Source organism: Phocoena sinus, chromosome 9 (assembly GCF_008692025.1).
Source record: "Phocoena sinus isolate mPhoSin1 chromosome 9, mPhoSin1.pri, whole genome shotgun sequence".
In the NCBI taxonomy this organism is placed as follows: Eukaryota; Metazoa; Chordata; class Mammalia; order Artiodactyla; family Phocoenidae; genus Phocoena; species Phocoena sinus.
In genome coordinates, this window is record NC_045771.1 from 34,007,075 (window position 1) to 34,026,652 (window position 19,578).

The 19,578-nt window shown below is 35.6% G+C and overlaps 1 long non-coding RNA gene across 1 annotated transcript; it reads left to right on the top strand.

The window, feature by feature from the left end:
• The first annotated feature begins 201 nt into the window (after window positions 1–201).
• Window positions 202–19,315, top strand: LOC116759059. The gene is made up of 4 exons (XR_004351346.1): window positions 202–322; window positions 13,613–13,751; window positions 19,038–19,102; window positions 19,213–19,315. It is a non-coding gene; the product is annotated as an uncharacterized LOC116759059 (long non-coding RNA).
• The last annotated feature ends 263 nt before the right edge of the window (window positions 19,316–19,578 follow it).

Genomic DNA, 19,578 nt, shown 5'->3' on the forward strand with positions numbered 1-19,578 from the left:
ATTCTGAACACAAAATGGGGAGGATTACTGTGAAACTGTAGCTTCACCCATTCACTCATTTATCTATTTATCAAACATCTCTTGATTTCCTGCCAGGTGTCCTATGTTTTACATTCTATCAGTGGTTAACAGTGATAATGTTTCCTTAGTTCCCATCGTTAAGGAACTCATTGGTGGAGGAGAGGAACCAATATACCCACGATTACACACAGGATCACATAGGAGGACCCAGTAACCCAGACTTACGGGGGTCAGGAGAGGATTCCTGAAAGAAGTGGCTTATTCCCTGAGTGTATGGTGAATGCCGCTATTCCAAGTCATGGTAAGCAGATTTCTTATAATTTTTAGTAAATTATTTCTTTCATTTTTTTAAAGTAAACTAGTATTTATGATTTTTAAAAGAAAGAGTTAATAGCTAAATAGCCCAAATATATAAAATAATATGAACAATATGATATATAAAAAGATAAATGTGAAATTATATATTAGTTCAAACTTCTAAAATATATACAACTGATTTATTTGTAAAAATAAATACGAGAAAACTTAGATATGAACACTCATATTCCCATTATGTAAAGAAAGATTTCTACTGATATTTTATCTGTTATATGTGTATATGTGTTTGTGCATGTGTGTGAATATGTGATTCAGTGTACATAACATGTATAAGATTTGTTTTTGCAAAAATAAGATCATATTGCGTTTTACTTTTTTCACTTATTGTGTTAGGGGTATCTTTTTTGTCATGGAATAATCTACATTGTTATAATGGCTTCATAAGTGTGTCTCCTAGTATACGTGTAGAACTTTTTCTCTAGGGCACATATCTAGACAATTAATAGCTGGAATGTGGGGTAATATCCTTCAAAGTAGGAGTATTATTTTGTATCCCTAGTTGAAGCATTTGATCATTCTCTGTGGCCACAACTCAGCAATGCTTAGTTTTGTCTTCTGTTTTATTTTTATCAATTTAATGGGATAAAATGTTACTGTTTTGCCTTCTTTTACATTTCACTGACTACTCTAGGACTAAAGTTTAAAAATATTTTTGGCCATTTGGGTTTCTTTTGTGAGTATCTCTTTCTATCCTTTGCCTCCTTTGGCTGTTTTATTGTTTGTTGTCTGAAACTATTTTTAATTGATTATAAGGATTTTAAATATATTCTGGGTGGCAGTTCTTTGTTGGTTGTATCTTTGTAGGTATGTTTTGCTAGTCTGTGGCTTTTTTTTTTTTAAACTTTGTTGGTGATATGTCTTTTTAAAAAGAAATTTTAATCTCTGATGTAGTCAAATTTTTCAATCATTCTTTCTGAGATGTATTTCTTATATCTTATTTAGGAAATTTTTTGCACTCTTGTTGATTGAAGATATTCCATATAATACCTTTTGATAGTTTAAAATTTTTATTTTACACATATGAATCAAAATCTTCTGGAGTTTATTCTTGTATATATTGTAAGACAGCAATCAAATTTTCTTTTATTCCAACTTATTTCAATATCATTTCTTCAGTAATCTCTCCTTTCTAAAATGATTGTATTGTACTATGTCATGGTATATACTTGGGCAATTTTCTGTGTTCTCTTATCCTTTTTGTTTTTCTGTTAAATATAATTTTGCCAGTATCACACTGCTTTTCTGCTGTTTTATAATAAGCCTTAATAATAGGAGAATAGGTTCCTAGTTCTTTCCTTCAAAACTGTCTTTTTGTCTTCATGTGAATATGAAAAATAGTTGTCTATTTTTGCAAATCACGTACATATTGTTATTAAAATTACATTTAATTTAAAGATTAACTGAGGGAAATTTACACCTTTAATGTGTCAAGCCTTTCCCTCTATAGCAAGTTTCATGTAGCTAACAGTGTTTTGTAATTTTTTTCTAAGATCTTCCACATTTTTTATTAGGTTTATACCTCTGTTTTAAAATTTTCTCTTCCATCAAGATGCAAATTTTTTTACATTAAAATTTTTCTATGCTTACATTTGGGGTAGAGGAAAGCTATAGATTTTTGTATTTCTAGGAACTTGTCCATTTCAACTGAGTTTTCTAATTTGTTAGCACACAGTTATTCACAGTATTTCTTTATAATCCATTTTATTTTTGTAAGATTAGTAGTGAACTCTCTTTTATTCCTGATTTTAGTAATTTGAGTCTGTTACTCAAATTTCCTTTTTTTCTTGGTCAGTCTAAGCCAGTGATCCTTGTATGTTGACATTTAATCAAAAGAATCATGCTGGATTTTTGTTGTTGTTAGTTATAATTATACATTTGTAGATGTTCTTGAATTTTCTATGTTGACAGTCTGAAATTTTATTTCTTCCTTTGTAATGCTTATATCCTTTAGTTCTTTTATAAGTATCAGTTTATTGACTTCTATCAACAGTAGAGTGTTAAATTAACAATGATTCAGGCTTCTTGACTTTAGCAGTGTCAATAAAAATTACCCTTTCACGAAAAAAGTATTCAAAATTGGAAAAATGTAAAAGAGAATACTGGATGCTTTTCCAGTGATTGTAACTTTGATAGACTTTTTAATTGACTAAATGATTTTACAACTCTGAAGGGGTAGATCTGAACCGGCAGAAAATTGATTGTGATGTAAATTATTCTTGTATTAGAGAAAAGCAAATGATCCTTGTCCATAGCAGTGCAAAGGAATTTTGTCTGGTAGTCATGCAATTGATTTTTTTATACTCATTTTATTTTATTATTTTTTTTACATTTTTATTGGAGTATAATTGCTTTACAATGGTTAGTTTCTGCTTTATAACAGAATGAATCAGTTTTACATATACATATGTTCCCATATATCTTCCCTCTTGCGTCTCCCTCCCTCCCACCCTCCCTATCCCACGCCTCCAGGCGGTCACAAAGCACTGAGCTGATCTCCTTGTGCTATGCGCTGCTTCCCACTAACTACCTACCTTACGTTTGGTAGTGTATATATGACCATGCCTCTCGCTCGCTTTGTCACAGCTTATATCCTCAAGTCCATTCTCTAGTAGGTCTGTGTCTTTATTCCTGTCTTACCCCTAGGTTCTTCATGACATTTTTTTTTTCTTAAATTCCATATATATGTGTTAGCATACGGTATTTGTCTTTCTCTTTCTGACTTACTTCACTCTGTATGACAGACTCTAGGTCTATCCACCTCATTACAAATAGCTCAATTTCGTTTCTTTTTATGGTTGAGTAATATACCATTGTATATATGTGCCATATCTTCTTTATCCATTCATCCGATGATGGACACTTAGGTTGTTTCCATCTCTGGGCTATTGCAAATAGAGCTGCAATGAACATTTTGGTACATAACTCTTTTTGAATTATGGTTTTCTCAGGGTATATGCCCAGTAGTGGGATTGCCGGGTCATATGGTAGTTCTATTTGTAGCTTTTTAAGGAACCTCCATACTGTTCTCCACAGTGGCTGTATCAATTTACATTCCCACCAACAGTGCAAGAGGGTTCCCTTTTCTCCACACCTTCTCCAGCATTTATTGTTTCTAGGTTTTTTGATGATGGCCATTCTGACTGGTGTGAGATGATATCTCATTGTAGTTTGGATTTGCATTTCTCTAATGATTAATGATGTTGAGCATTCTTTCGCGTGTTTGTTGGCAGTCTGTATATCTTCTTTGGAGAAATGTCTATTTAGATCTTCTGCCCATTTTTGGATTGGGTTGTTTGTTTTTTTGTTATTGAGCTGCATGAGCTGCTTATAAATTTTGGAGATTAATCCTTTGTCAGTTGCTTCATTTGCAAATATTTTCTCCCATTCTGAGGGCTGTCTTTTGGGTTTGTTTATGGTTTCCTTTGCTGTGCAAAAGCTTTGAAGTTTCATTAGGTCCCATTTGTTTATTTTTGGTTTTATGTCCATTTCTCTAGGAGGTGGGTCATAAAGGATCTTGCTGTGATTTATGTCATAGTGTCCTGCCTATGTTTTCCTCTAAGAGTTTGATAGTTACTGGCCTTACATTTAGGTCTTTAATCCATTTTGAGCTTATTTTTGTGTATGGTGTTAGGGAGTAATCTAATCTCATACTTTTACATGTAGCTGTCCAGTTTTCCCAGCACCACTTATTGAAGAGGCTGTCCTTTCTCCACTCTACATTCCTGCCTCCTTTATCAAAGATAAGGTGACCATATGTGCGTGGGTTTATCTCTGGGCTTTCTATCCTGTTCCATTGATCTATATTTCTGTTTTTGTGCTAGTACCATACTGTCTTGATTACTGTACCTTTGTAGTATAGTCTGAAGTCAGGGAGCCTGATTCCTCCAGCTCCATTTTTTGTTCTCAAGATTGCTTTCGCTATTCGGGGTCTTTTGTGTTTCCATACAAATTGTGAAATTTTTTGTTCTAGTTCTGTGAAAAATACCAGTGGTAGTTTCATAGGGATTGCATTGAATTTGTAGATTGCTTTGGGTAGTAGAGTCATTTTCACAATGTTGATTCTTCCAATCCAAGAATATGGTATATCTCTCCATCTATTTGTATCATCTTTAATTTCTTTCATCAGTGTCTTATAATTTTCTGCATACAGGTCTTTTGTCTCCTTAGATAGGTTTATTCCCAGATATTTTATTCTTTTTGTTGCAATGGTAAATAGGAGTGTTTTCTTGATTTCACTTTCAGATTTTTCATCATTAGTGTATAGGAATGCCAGAGATTTCTGTGCATTAATTTTGTATCCTGCTACTTTACCAAATACATTGATTAGCTCTAGTAGTTTCCTGGTAACATCCTTAGGATTCTCTATGTATAGTATCATGTCATCTGCAAACAGTGACAACTTTACTTCTTCTTTTCTGATTTGGATTCTTTTATTTCCTTTTCTTCTCTGATTGCTGTGGCTAAAACTTCCAAAACTATGTTGAATAAGAGTGGTGAGAGTGGGTAACCTTGTCTTGTTCCTGATCTTACTGGAAATGCTTTCAGTTTTTCACCATTGAGGACGATGTTGGCTGTGGGTTTGTCATATATGGCCTTTATTATGTTGAGGAAAGTTCCCTCTATGCCTACTTTCTGCAGGGTTTTTATCATAAATCGCTGTTGAATTTTGTCGAAAGTTTTCTCTGCATCTATTGAGATGATCATATGGTTTTTCTCCTTCAATTTGTTAATATGGTGTATCACTTTGATTGATTTGCGTATATTAAGGAATCCTTGCATTCCTGGAATAAAGCCCACTTGATCATGGTGTATGATCCTTTTAATGTGCTGTTGGATTCTGTTTGCTAGTATTTTGTTGAGGAGTTTTGCATCTATGTTCATCAGTGATATTGGCCTGTAGTTTTCTTTCTTTGTGACATCCTTGTCTGGTTTTGGTATCAGGGTGATGGTGGCCTTGTAGAATGAGCTTGAGAGTGTTCTTCCCTCTGCTATATTTTGGAAGAGTTTGAGAAGGATAGGTGTTAGCTCTTCTCTAAATGTTTGATAGAATTCGCCTGTGAAGCCATCTGGTCCTGGGCTTTTGTTTGTTGGAAGATTTTTAATCACAGTTTCAATTTCAGTGCTTGTGATTGGTCTGTTCATATTTTCTATTTCTTCCTGATTCAGTCTTGGCAGGTTGTGCCTTTCTAAGAATTTGTCCATTTCTTCCAGGTTGTCCATTTTATTGGCATAGAGTTGCTTGTAGTAATCTCTCATGATCTTTTGTATTTCTGCAGTGTCAGTTGTTACTTCTCCTTTTTCATTTCTAATTCTATTGATTTGAGTCTTCTCCCTTTTTTTCTTGATGAGTCTGGTTAACGGTTTATCAATTTTGTTTATCTTCTCAAAGAACCAGCTTTTAGTTTTATTGATCTTTGCTATCGTTTCCTTCATTTCCTTTTCACTTATTTCTGATCTGATTTTTATGATTTCTTTCCTTCTGCTAACTTTGGGGTTTTTTTGTTCTTCTTTCTCTAATTGCTTTAGGTGCAAGGTTAGTCTGTTTATTCGAGATGTTTCCTGTTTCTTAAGGTAGGATTGTATTGCTATAAACTTCCCTCTTAGAACTGCTTTTGCTGTATCCCATAGATTTTGGATCGTTGTGTCTCCATTGTCATTTGTTTCTATGTATTTTTGTATTTCCTCTTTGATTTCTTCAGTGATCAGTTCATTATTAAGTAGTGTATTGTTTAGCCTCTATGTGTTTGCATTTTTTACAGATCTTTTCCTGTAATTGATATCTAGTCTCATAGCATTGTGGTTGGAAAAGATATTTGATACAATTTCAATTTTCTTAAATTTACCAAGGCTTGATTTGTGACCCAAGATATAATCTATCCTGGAGAATGTTCCATGAGCACTTGACAAAAATGTGTATTCTGTTGTTTTTGGATGGAATGTCCTATAAATATCAATTAAGTCCATCTTGTTTAATGTATCATTTAAAGCTTGTGTTTCCTTATTTATTTTCATTTTGGCTGATCTGTCCATTGGTGAAAGTGGGGTGTTAAAGTCCCCTACTATGAATGTGTTACTGTCTATTTCCCCTTTTATGGCTGTTAGTATTTGCCTTATGTATTGAGGTTCTCCTATGTTGGGTGCATAAATATTTACAATTGTTATATCTTCTTCTTGGATCGATCCCTTGATCATTATGTAGTGTCCTTCTTTGTCTCTAATATTCTTTATTTTAAAGTCTATTTTGTCTGATATGAGAAATGCTACTCCAGCTTTCTTTTGGTTTCCATTTGCATGAAATATCTTTTTCCATCCCCTTAGTTTCAGTCTGTATGTGTCTCTAGGTCTGAAGTGGGTCTCTTGTAGACAGCATATATATGGGTCTTGTTTTTGAATCCATTCAGCTAATCTGTGTCTTTTGGTGGGAGCATTTTGTTCATTTACATTTAAGGTAATTATTGATATGTATGTTCCTGTTCCCATTTTATTAATTGTTTTGGGTTCATTATTGTAGGTCTTTTCCTTCTCTTGTGTTTCTTGCCTAGAGAAGTTCCTTTAGCAGTTGTTGTAAAGACGGTTTGGTGGTGCTGAACTCTTTGAGCTTTTGCTTGTCTGTAAAGGTTTTAATTTCTCCATCAAATCTGAATGAGATCCTTGCTGGGTAGAGTAATCTTGGTTGCAGGTTTTTCTCCTTCATCACTTTCAATATGTCATGCCACTCCCTTCTGGCTTGCAGAGTTTCTGCTGAAAGATCAGCTGTTAACCTTATGGGGATTCCCTTGTGTGTTATTTGTTGTTTTTCCCTTGCTGCTTTTAATATGTTTTCTTTGTATTTAATTTTTGACAGTTTGATTAATATGTGTCTTGGCATATTTCTCCTTGGATTTATCCTGTGTGGGACTCTCTGTGCTTCCTGGACTTGATTAACTATTTCCTTTCCCATATTAGGGAAGTTTTCAACTATAATCTCTTCAAATATTTTCTCAGTCCCTTTCTTTTTCTCTTCTTCTTCTGGAACCCCTATAATTCGAATGCTGGTGTGTTTCATCTTGTCCCAGAGGTCTCTGAGACTGTCCTCAGTTCTTTTCATTCTTTTCTCTTTATTCTGCTCTGCAGTAGTTATTTCAACTATTTTATCTTCCAGGTCACTTATCCGTTCTTCTGCCTCAGTTATTCTGCTATTGATCCCATCTAGAGTGTTTTTCATTTCATTTATTGTGTTGTTCATCATTGTTTGTTTCATCTTTAGTTCTTCTAGGTCCTTGTTAAATGTTTCTTGCATTTTGTCTATTCTATTTCCAAGATTTTGGATCATCTTTACTATCATTATTCTGAATTCTTTTTCAGGTAGACTGCCTATTTCCTCTTCATTTGTTAGGTCTGGTGGATTTTTATCTTGCTCCTTCACCTGCGGTGTGTTTTTCTGTCTTCTCATTTTGCTTATCTTACTGTGTTTCGGGTCTCCTTTTTGCAGGCTGCAGGTTCGTTGTTCCAGTTGTTTTTGGTGTCTGTCCCCAGTGGCTAAGGTTGGTTCAGTGGGTTGTGTAGGCTTCCTGGTGGAGGGGACTAGTCCCTGTGTTCTGGTGGATGACGCTGGATCTTGTCTTTCTGGTGGGCAGGTCCACGTTTGGTGGTGTGTTTTGGGGTGTCTGTGGACATATGATGATTTTAGGCAGCCTCTCTGCTAATGCATGGGGTTGTGTTCCTGTCTTGCTAGTTGTTTGGCATAGGATGTCCAGCACTGTAGGTTGCTGGTCGTTGAGTGAAGCTGGGTGCTGGTGTTGGGATGGAGATCTCTGGGAGATTTTCGCCGTTTGCTATTTTGTGAAGCTGGGAGATCTCTTGTGGATCAGTGTCCTGAAGTTGGCTCTCCCATCTCAGAGGCACAGCACTGACTCCTGGCTGCAGCACCAAGAGCCTTTCATCCACACGGCTCAGAATAAAAGGGAGAAAAAGTAGAAAGAAAGAATTAGTAGAAGTAAAAAGAAAGTAAGAAAGAAGGGAGGGAGGGAGGGAGGAAGGAAGGAAGGAGGGAAGGAAGGAAGGAAAAAAGAAAGAAGATAAAGTAAAATAAACTAAAGTAAGGTAAAATATAATAAAGTTATTAAAATAAAAAATAAGAAAGAAAAGAAAAAAATTTTAAAAACAAACAAAACAAAAAAATGGACGGATAGAACCCTAGGACAAATGGTGGAAGCAAAGCTATATAGACAAAATCTCACAGATGCATATGCATACACACTCACAAAAAGAGGAAAAGGGGAAAAAAATCAATCTTGCTCTCAAATCCACCTCCTCAATTTGGGATGATTCGTTGTCTAGTCATGTATTCCACAGATGCAGGGTACATCAAGTTGTTTGTGGAGCTTTAATCCGCTGCTTCTGGGGCTGCTGGGAGAGATTTCCCTTTCTCTTCTTTGTTCTCACAGCTTCCAGGGGCTCAGCTTTGGATTTGGCCCCGCCTCTGCGTGTAGGCCGCCTGAGGGCGTCTGTTTTTTGCTCAGACAGGACGGGGTTAAAGGAGCCGCTGATTCGGGGGCTCTGGCTCACTCAGGCCGAGGGGAGGGAGGGGCACGGAGTGCCGGCGAGCCTGCGGCAGCAGAGGCAGGCGTGACGTTGCACCAGCCTGAGGCGCGCCGGGCGTGCCGTGCGTTCTCCCGGGGAAGTTGTCCCTGGATCCCGGGACCCTGGCAGTGGCGGGCTGCACAGGCTCCCTGGAAGGGAGGTATGGATAGTGACCTGTGCTCGCACACAGGTTTCTTGGTGGCGGCAGCAGCAGCCTTAGCGTCTCATGCCCGTCTCTGGGGTCTGCGCTGTTAGCCGCGGCTCGTGCCCGTCCCTGGAGCTCCTTTAAGCGGCCCTCTGAATCCCCTTTCCTCGCACACCAGGAAACAAAGAGGGAAGAAAAAGTCTCTTGCCTCTTCGGCAAGTCCAGACGTTTCCCCGGACTCCCTCCCGGCTAGCCGTGGCGCACTAACCTCCTTCAGGCTGTGTTCACGCCGCCAACCCCTGTCCTCTCCCTGCGCTCCGACCGAAGCCCGAGCCTCAGCTACCAGCCCTGCCCGCCCCAGCGAGTGAGCAGACAAGCCTCTCGGGCTGGTAAGTGCCGGTCGGTACCAATCCTCTGTGCGGGAATATCCCCGCTTTGCCCTCCGCACCCTGTTGCTACGCTCTCCTCCATAGCTCCGAAGCTTTCCCCCTCTGCCACCGGCAGTCTCCGCCCGCGAAGTGATTTCTAGTGTGTGGAAAGATTTCCTCCTTCACAGCTCCCTCGCACTGGTGCAGGTCCTGTCCCTATCCTTTTGTCTCTGTTTATTCTTTTTTCTTTTGTCCTACCCAGGTACGGGGTGGGGGGGTTTCTTTCCTTTTGGGAGGTCTGAGGTCTTCTGCCAGCATTCAGTAGGTGTTCTGTAGGAGTTGTTCCACGTGTAGATGTATTTCTGGTGTATCTGTGGGGAGGAAGGTGATCTCCGCGTCTTAATCTTCGGCCATCTTCCCGGAAGCTCTGATGCAATTGATTTTAATACAAGTTTATTTTATGTGTATATGAAGGTTATGTTTTAACTTTTTAAAACTATGCTTTGACAATGAAAACATTTATACTTTTTTTAACAATAAACATGAAACTTGCTATAAATTTTTAGTAAATTGTTTTTATCAGTGTAGGGAGGTTCAATCTGTTCATATATTTGGTGGAGGAGGTGTATTTGTCTCTCTTTTTTTTATTTTTTACTTTAGTTTTTTTCTGTCTTTTTATTTTACGCATATGGATATCCAATTTTCAATTACCATTTGTCAAAAAAATTACTCTTCTTCCATTGAATTGTCTTTGTACCTTTGTTGAAAATCAATTGTCCATGTGTTTGTAGGTGTATTTCTGGACTATATTCTGTTCTATTGACCTCTTTGACTAATTCATGTCAATACCACACTGTCTGGATTACTGTACCTTTATAACTTGTCTTGAAAGCACATAGTGTAGGTTTAAGAACTTATTTCTTCTTTTTCAAGATCCTTTACTTTTCCATATGAATTTTAGAATCAGCTTGTCAATTTTGCAAATAGACAGCTGAATTTTTGATTGGGATTATTTTGAATCTATAAATCAATTTTGGAAGAAATAGCTTCTTAACAAAATGGAGCCTTCTGACCCCTGAATTTTGTAGAGTCCATCAGATTTTCTACGTATTGTCTGTGAAAAAGACAGTTTTACTTATCCTTTCTCAAAGTGGATTCGTTTTATTGTTTTTTCTTGCCTGACTGTTTCATTGGCTAAACCCACAGTAGAAATTGAACAACAGTGGTGAGAGCATAACTTCTTATATGTTTCTGATCTTTTGGGTAGAAAATATTCATTGTTTCACCACTAAATATGTTTGGTGTATGTGTTTCATCAATGCCCTTTGTCAGGTTGTGGAAGTTTCCTTCTGTATTAGTTATCTTTTGCTACATATATACTTACACCAAAATTTAATGGTTTAAAACAATATTTATTATCCCACAGTTTCTGTGGGTCAGGAATCCAGACATAACTTAGCTGTATCCTTTGATTCTGAGCCTCTGCAAGGCTGCAGTCATTTCACTGTTCATCTGGGAAAGAGCCACTTCCTGGCTCACTCACATGGATGTTTGTTCTGAAATGTAGTTGAGTTACTTGGAGAAAAGTTTGATCCTTTTGAGTCTTACTTCATGACTTTTTGGGAGTCTGGAGCAGTGCCCAATCTAGGGCTAAATATTCCCCATTGAGGCAAGACCTTCCTAAGTACTGTATGCAAACCCTATGAAGAAATTTTTTCAATTTGCTTCAGAAAGCAAAGAGTGATATAAAGAAATTAAAGTTCAGACTCAGTCAAAGAGTCGTCAGTAAATATCTCAGGCTTTTATTTGAGCAAGTTTATGCCCCAGGAGTCAGGATGCCTGACTAAGATGCCTCTTAGTCAGCCCTAAGAGTAATGCATCTGCCTTTGGAGTAATAGCAAAGCTGAATCATACTCATTTTAACAAGCCCTAATAACAAGTCTTGATAGCTGTAATTCACTTCCAATAATGTAACATTTTGCCAAAAGAAATATATACACTCTACAGAGGAAAATAACATAATCCAGAGTTTTTCTACTATAACTTTTACAACTTTTGGAATATAATTTGCTATCACTAGACCTGTGAAGAAGGAAAATGTTGCTGATAAGCAAGAATTTTTTTTTAAGTCAATAGGAGCAAATCCAGGGATGATCCTGATATTGGAATTAGCAGAAGATGACTTCAAAAATAAGTTAACTTTTCAAATATTTTTACTTCTGCAAAAAATTTTATTTTGGATTTAGAAACTAATTAAAAACCTTTGTTTCTCTTTCTACTTCTGTGGTAACAATTCTAACATTCTCATAGGTAAATGAATGGCCTTGTAAAAGTAGGAAAGAGACAAGTGTAAGAAAATAAAAAGGAGAAACATCATAAATAAAGTTTAATAATGCATTATCCTTATTGAAATTGCAAATTTAAAGATAAATAAAATACAATGTTATGCCTATCAAATTGAGAAAAATGAAAATAATTATTAAGATGACACTCTATTACTACTTGAAGGGTTTAAATTGTATATACTCAGCAACATGGTATTATATATCGGAAACCTTAAAGTCTTTAACATTTTTGACACTAATTTCATTTCTCAAAATATATCACAAGAAGACAATGTCAATTGCAGGCAAAGATTTATATGTAAGTTTGTTTATTCTAACCTTATTAACAATAGCAAAATGTGAGGAGCACATAAATTTCCTATAAAGTTGAATGATTAATTAATTGTTCATCCTTATTAAGAAAAAGTAAGAGCAGTCATTTAAAATATTCATTTAATTATTTAAAATAAATAATATAAATGTATATGACATACATGTATATGCATATATGTATATAATCATATATATACAGTACATTCTCAATTATTTAAATAAAATTATATACATGAAACAACTAGAAAAATGTATAGCAACATTAATATTGATCACTTTTAGCTGCAAGACTATAATTCAAAGTTATTATTTTCTTTTATACATGCTTCTGTATCTCCTTCCAATAGTGATAGGATAGAGTGTCTTATCCTCTCTTTCACACACTCAGAAATTCCCACTTTCTTGCCCTTGTGCCCTAAGCTCCTCCAGAATGGGCATCCCTCTTATCTCTGCATGCTAGTTAATCTTCATGAATCAGTTCAAATTTCATCTCCTCCAAGAAGCTTTCCATAGGACTTCTGGCTGGAAGTCATTTTTACCATGTCTAAACTGTCATAGCGCATTATCTCTACCTTCTTTATGGCCTTATCACTTTCCATCTTGGATTATAACTATTTATGTATAATAGAATTTAAGTTCATTGAGAAAAAGGATCTTTTAAAACTTTTTTTGTGTATTTCATAGCATCTAGCTTAGCATGTGTGTTTAAAAAATCTGTTGAATGAATAAATTTATGAAACTATAGATAACAATCAAAATCAATAATTCAATAATCCAGAATTTACTTTGTAAAAATTTGTGTTCATATTTCAGAATATTGGCTATTTAAGCTCTTTCTTAAACAACAATTTACTCTCTTAATGACAAACATATATATGATGATTTTCACTTATTAGTCATTGATGTGGGTATTCTATATAAATTAAAGTACTAAATCTTCTATACGAAGAAATTTAGGCATGGAGAAGTTAAGTAACTTGACCAAAGTCACACAGCTAGTAAGAATTGTTACCCAGGTAGTCTTATTTTTGAAATCTTGCACTTAGACATATTACAGTGTTATAAGTTTTTCTTGCATCTTCTGAAATGTTGTATACCTCTGCAAATCAGTGGCTATGAAAAATTTTTCTTCTGAGTGGAACTAAGGTTTGGGGATGAATTACATATATATACATATTTATATTTATTTATATGTATATGTGTGTGTATATATGAGGGTGTGTGTATAAATATATATATATATTTTTTTTTTCATGATGAATGGAATTCAATGCCCAAACAATTCAAATTAAGTGCTAACACTGGCTTGCCACAATATCAACTGCCCATTCGATTTGCCTTCATGTTTAATCTTTGGATTAATTAACTCTAGAGTTATTACCAGAAAGTGTCTTGAAAATGCTCTCCATATAGTAATCGATGCCTTTGCAAATAAATGCAGATAGTTTATTAGACAGTTAATTATTATCCTTCTCCTGCAGGAATAAAACTAGAACAAATTTGTTTCTGTGGAAAGGGAAATATGGCAGCAACAAACAAAAATGATAGGACATGGCTCTACAGGTGACAATCCAGAAGAATAGCTCTTGAGTGCCCTATCTGATTCTTGGGAAACTAGAGGTAAGCTTGGGGTTGATGGACATTGCTGTTCAATGCCTGAGAGAGGAAAGTAGGAGATGCTCAAGTCTTAACTTATTTTAGAATATTCCTGGGAGATTGACTTTATTTGGGGTAATTAATCTGAAGAGCCAACCTAGAATATTCTGAAATTACTTGTGATATCCTGCTATATGTTATCTTAGTTTCTTTGAGAAAAAAATTAAAATAACACATGGAAGAATTGTTTGGCTACAATCCAGGCCATCTGGCTTAGTCACATAGACACATCCACTAGGACAGGTTACTCAAAACAGAAAAATATAACTAAACGAGCTAGAAGACTGGAGTTCCTCTTCATCATCAAAGATATGCCCAGAATAGTTGAAGAACTACCATTGTCATTTTATCTTCCCACAAAAGAAACTTGGAAATACATTATTTCAGAGTTTCAGAATGGCTATATGTCAACAAAAACCAGTCCGTTCAGTGGAAAATTAATTCCATCATAATTGTAATTTTCTTGTAGAGAGCACTAACAGGGTGGTTGATATTTTACACTCTTCAACTACTTTTTAGAACATCATACTATCATAGTCACTGTGGTGTTATGTCTTTTTGTGTGCTAAGAAAGCTTATTACATTTGCTGGTAACACATATGCAGATAGTCTTTTGTACTTCTAGCAATTAGGTTATGTATGACCGGTCAGAATATGTTCTAACTATTATGGTTTACTCTCAGAGCGCACAAATACTTTCTCCAGAATGACAGATACTCTACAACCCTGGATTTCTTATTTTATCCAAAAACACATCTTCTTGCATAAAGGAAGCCTGTAAATACCAAGAAAAATGACATTCCCATATATGTGTTTTGTAAAACTTTATCCCCAATTACAAATAATAATAACTGCATGTGGTACATAATTCTAATGATATAATCCAGTCTTAGTGTTTTACTGCCATTCATAAACTGCTTCAGCAGAACTCCCTGTGATTTACAGCATCAATAGAACCCTTTAAATTACATCCTATATTATGTCGTAGGGCATGTATTGCCCTATGGTCTCACATGCAATGTCAGAGACAGAGGGAACAGGAAATGAAGAATTGTGATTTCACTGTAAATCAAAAGCTAAATGTTGTTTATGAGCACTGGGGTTTTAGCTCATGGTATCATTTCCCTTTTTTTTTTCCTTATAGCAGTTAACCTGATGTGGGACAAACTTAATCCAATCAATAATTATTTACCCTTTAACATCTTTGGTATCAATAAGCAAAAGGCAAGTACTAGACATATAATTTATTTCCCTAAAATTAGTCTATTATTTTAAAAACTGGCTGGATTTTTACTGTAAGAATATAAAGAATATTGAAAGATGTATATACTTAATCCCAATGTCATGTATATATCGTGGGCACTCTATAAACATTTGTTGACTTTTCCCTTAAATTTAAAAATAAAATTTCCAAATTAAACCAATTTATTAATTTGTATTTAACTAAGAATGTAAAACAATGAAGGTTGCACTTGAGAAGCCATCTATAGTCACCAATGAATTTGTTATTTTATAATTTTGATTAAATGTTTTAATAACATTTAATAACATTTTCGATGTCACAGACACCCAAACACAAAAGTTGGATTCAGAGGAGACACTCAATTTGTTTCATGGCCAAGTATTTGAAGTGTTCACATCAACTTCAGTGATTTATTTTAAGACTTAAGAAGACAATTACAATTTTTCAAAGCATTTTAGGACAGCTTGACCTTGATTTTTCACAGAATAAATGTGTCTTTTGACTTCAGATTTCCTCACAAAGTCTGAGCCTAGTAATAAGTAGTTATAAATGTGGGCAATAATAATATGTGATTCAAATGCAAGCATCTCATCTGAGCAAAACCATTGGTCTTGTAACCATGACTTAGCCCTGGTGCACACGTAGGGAGGTATGCTGCTTCCTAATGAATATTATCTTCTCTCTTCCAATTGTGATTTGATGTCTTCAAATCCTGTGCATACCATAAGCAGCAACTCTGTGAAATTTCCATGAACAAAAGATACATATACAGATAGAAAGAGTCGTTTAAAAAAATAGATCCTCAAGCCCATTTGGATTCAGTTAGTCTCTAAAGAGGCTGGTTAAGAAATCAAAGAAGTAGATGGGGTTCTTTCTATATTCTATGTGTCTAATATTTACCCGCAGGCATATATGAAATAATTCTTAAATAACTGTGGCTACTTAAAATTTACAGAATTGAACCTATGCAAGGAGTAGTTGATCTTAAACTGACACAAACCAGATAGTCTCTTAATGTTACTCTAAGGAATTTTAAACTGACTCTGTTAAAGCTGAGGTTATTTGCCTTGGGGATGCCTAATGGAAGGGTTATTATAACATTGTCCACAAATAGGGGTCTTGAGAGAGTCAGGCCATAGCACTCCATTGACAGCTAATACACTGGGCCATTGCCATGTCACAGAGATCTCCAAGGTCAAAGGTCATATCTCTCCCTTAATATTTAAATAAAGATACTTGACAAAAGCAGAAAACACCTTATTGTCAGTGATGGCTGCTGCTCAACTTATAAGAGCCTTTACAAAGTCATGCTAATTCTCGGCCTTCTTAGAATGCATGGTAACCTTTCATAAATCCATCTTTTCCAGATGTCCTTGGAAATGACAGTTATAAAACCACAAATGATTTGTAATGCAAAATGGGACTGACACACTTGAAGATTAGGGCTCTGTGTACTAAAATGACTGAGATTGTAGCTAACAAAAGGCATAAAATGCATCAATAAATAGCTGCCGCAGTAACTCAAGATTATTTTAAACATCCCTAGTAAATGCTAGAACAACAGCAACAAAAACTTATGCTTATAATTTTACAGGTAGCAGGTTACTTCAGAATAATGGAACAAAATTCCTCTGTGTAGGTCAGCTGGAAGACAGATAGCAAACCAGTTATGCTTTTTTTTTTTCTAGGCAGTATAATTTTTTTCTCTTATGTCATTTTTTTACATGTCAACATATGAACTTGATTTTTTCCATCTTTAAGGAACACTGGACAAGTTGAACTTAATTATATATTCTTTTTTCCTTAACTTTTTAAAAACAAATCAACCAAATGCCTTATCCTATTAACATATCTAAATGAGTCACAAATTAAAACCTAATGAAAAATAATTTTCATACTTAATCTTTACTGCTGAGATGACTTACGTTAACAGGGTAAGTTGGGGCAATCTATTCAAGCAATACACACTAATGGATATTTTCAACTGCCTGATTTCAGGGAGACTGAAAGTCAGGAAAGAATTTGAGGCATATAACCTGAGATGCTATAACCTGAGCTTTTGAATAATACTTGAAGAAATGACTAAATACTACTTTTTTCTGTATAATCTTCAAAAACCTACATGATAAACCTCTTGCCCTGTTGCACTTGCAAATAGCAAGTATAAGACCTGCCTCTGAAAGCATCAGGAAAGTGCTAAGAGCTTGGATCCAAAGTGACCTTCTGCTGGAGAGGAAGCTCATGGCTGACCCATTTTCAATGCTTTGGTTCTGTTTGCTTCCTATCCCTTTTTTCTCCGTATGTCCTTTACTTGAATTTAATTCCTTCCATTTTATTCTCTCTTCTCCTCTGCCTAATGACTGTTCAGTAAAAATGAGACCAAGCCCATAGTTGTGATTCTGATAGGTGTGGGGGAGAAAAACAACTTAAAATCCATCGAAACCTTCAAATATTAGTCCTTTATTTGCATGCTGAGAGCTTGAAAGTGAGCCATAAGCCTTTCAATATTAGTGACCGAGAACTAGAATTATAGTAAAGACTTTTTTGTAGAGGAGCTAATACATCTTTGGAAACAGGAAATAATACATTTCCAAGGAATCTCTAAGTTTTGCTGTGAATAGTTGCATTCATTAGCTCAACTTTACTCAAAGTAGGAAGTTCATTTCTGAACATTTCTGGAAACCCCATGTGTGCTAAGTTTAGTTAACTGTAAAATATATTTGACCAAAGCATGGAGGAAGGATATTTCCTTTCCTTGCTTATTTTTCCAGTGCCATAAAATACGCTATCACATTTACAGTATGTCAGAGTGATGTCATATGCAGAACATAAAAACAGATTGTTTTCAGTATGTGGGCAAAAAAACCCTCAGGACTCACTAGGAGCCCTAAAACCAAGATATTATACTGAGACTGTATGGACTGTACGGAGTAGGCTAGGTCCCTATGGAAACCAGGGTGTGACTTACCTATCACATGGTCAACTTATTCTCCTTTCTCACTTAGTCCATCTTATGAAATGATTAAGTTGTTGGGTGAAAAATACAGTGCAGTGTGAGGTCAAGCTACTCATGCAAGAAAACTTGCCATTTCTAGATATTTTGAGCACCAGGCCTGCAGTATATCTTTCATTCACCCTTAGCTTAACATTTATTTACTCACCAGAGCCAAGGAAACTGACTCTTCTGGGGTTCTTTGAGTGCAATGTTTATTCACTCATTCATTCATTCATTCATTCACAAGCCCCTGCAAAGCTTCCAGGCACCGCGGGGATAAAGATGAACAATGCAGTGCCTCCTTCTTTAAAGGCCTAATAATTACCTTGGCATTATACCCTCATCAAGTGACTTGGCCTTCTTCATTTTGACTCTCATCTTCAATATTAACTGATATGTTTTCACTGAAAGAGACAATTGCATTTGTCTTTCTTACCTCACTAAGCTGTGGATTTCTGCTGGAAAAGAACTATGCTTCATCATTTTTATAAACCCGGAGTAAATGGTCAATAAAAATGTATAGAATGAATGAGTGGATGAATGAATGAATGAACAGGATACATAACAGCACAATTATACTTGCCTTGTGATCTGCAGCTTGCTAGTGTTCAGTCTGAGATGCTCAGACATCCCCATGGCACAGTATTTCCAGTAATCTTAAACATTCTTTTATTCCAAACCTTGGTTTGCGGAAATTTAAAAGAAAAAGCAGAAGGGGAAGCTCATGATTCAAATATGGGACAGAGGTGTCACTGCTTATTGTGTAGCTTAGCTATACTTGAGAATAAAATAGACTCAAAATCAGGATGAGATCCCCAGAACTTTCTATGTTTATTCCAATCAAGATATGTCATATTGACGTTTAGAACATTTAACACTCTTTAAATGATTCCTCAGTTGATATTTCCTTATGCAGCTTGTATCTCGTTTGATCTACTGTTTAATTATCATGAGTGTCATATGGTCTGATTGTCTTAAATGATTCTTTATAATATTTCTCCCGTATACACAGGATGTCATCGTCGCCCTAGCCCCCTGCGTCACCACCCCTCTGGTTGCAACACAGAAGCTTTTTGGGTAACATATTCTTTTTTCTCTTTTTAATACAAATCCAGCCTGGCAGGCACAGTGCTATGTATAGACTGGATTGAATCAAAGCACTATTCTCCTACTTTTCCCATGTATAGGAAGTGATACTAACAAGAATCAGATTTTCCTGGACCCGTAACAGAGGAAACAACTTCTGGCACAGTAATTCTTTGAACTGGAACCATGAGGGCAAGTACTAACGTATCCTTCTATTGCATGCAATGTCTTATGCACAAAAGCAGTTTTTTTGACAGTTGAAATGAACTGAATCAGATTTGTGTTACTAAATTTTTTAGGGTATGTGAATATTTGTATTTATTTTGAAAGATTCTGTGTTCACAATTCATCTGGTCAGATCAGGTGTCTCATTTTTATTCCATGTAATTTATTTATGGAATGGATTTAAGACAGATGTTTAGGAAGATGTTTTATAAATATTTTCATTTGATCAGAAGAAGAAAACT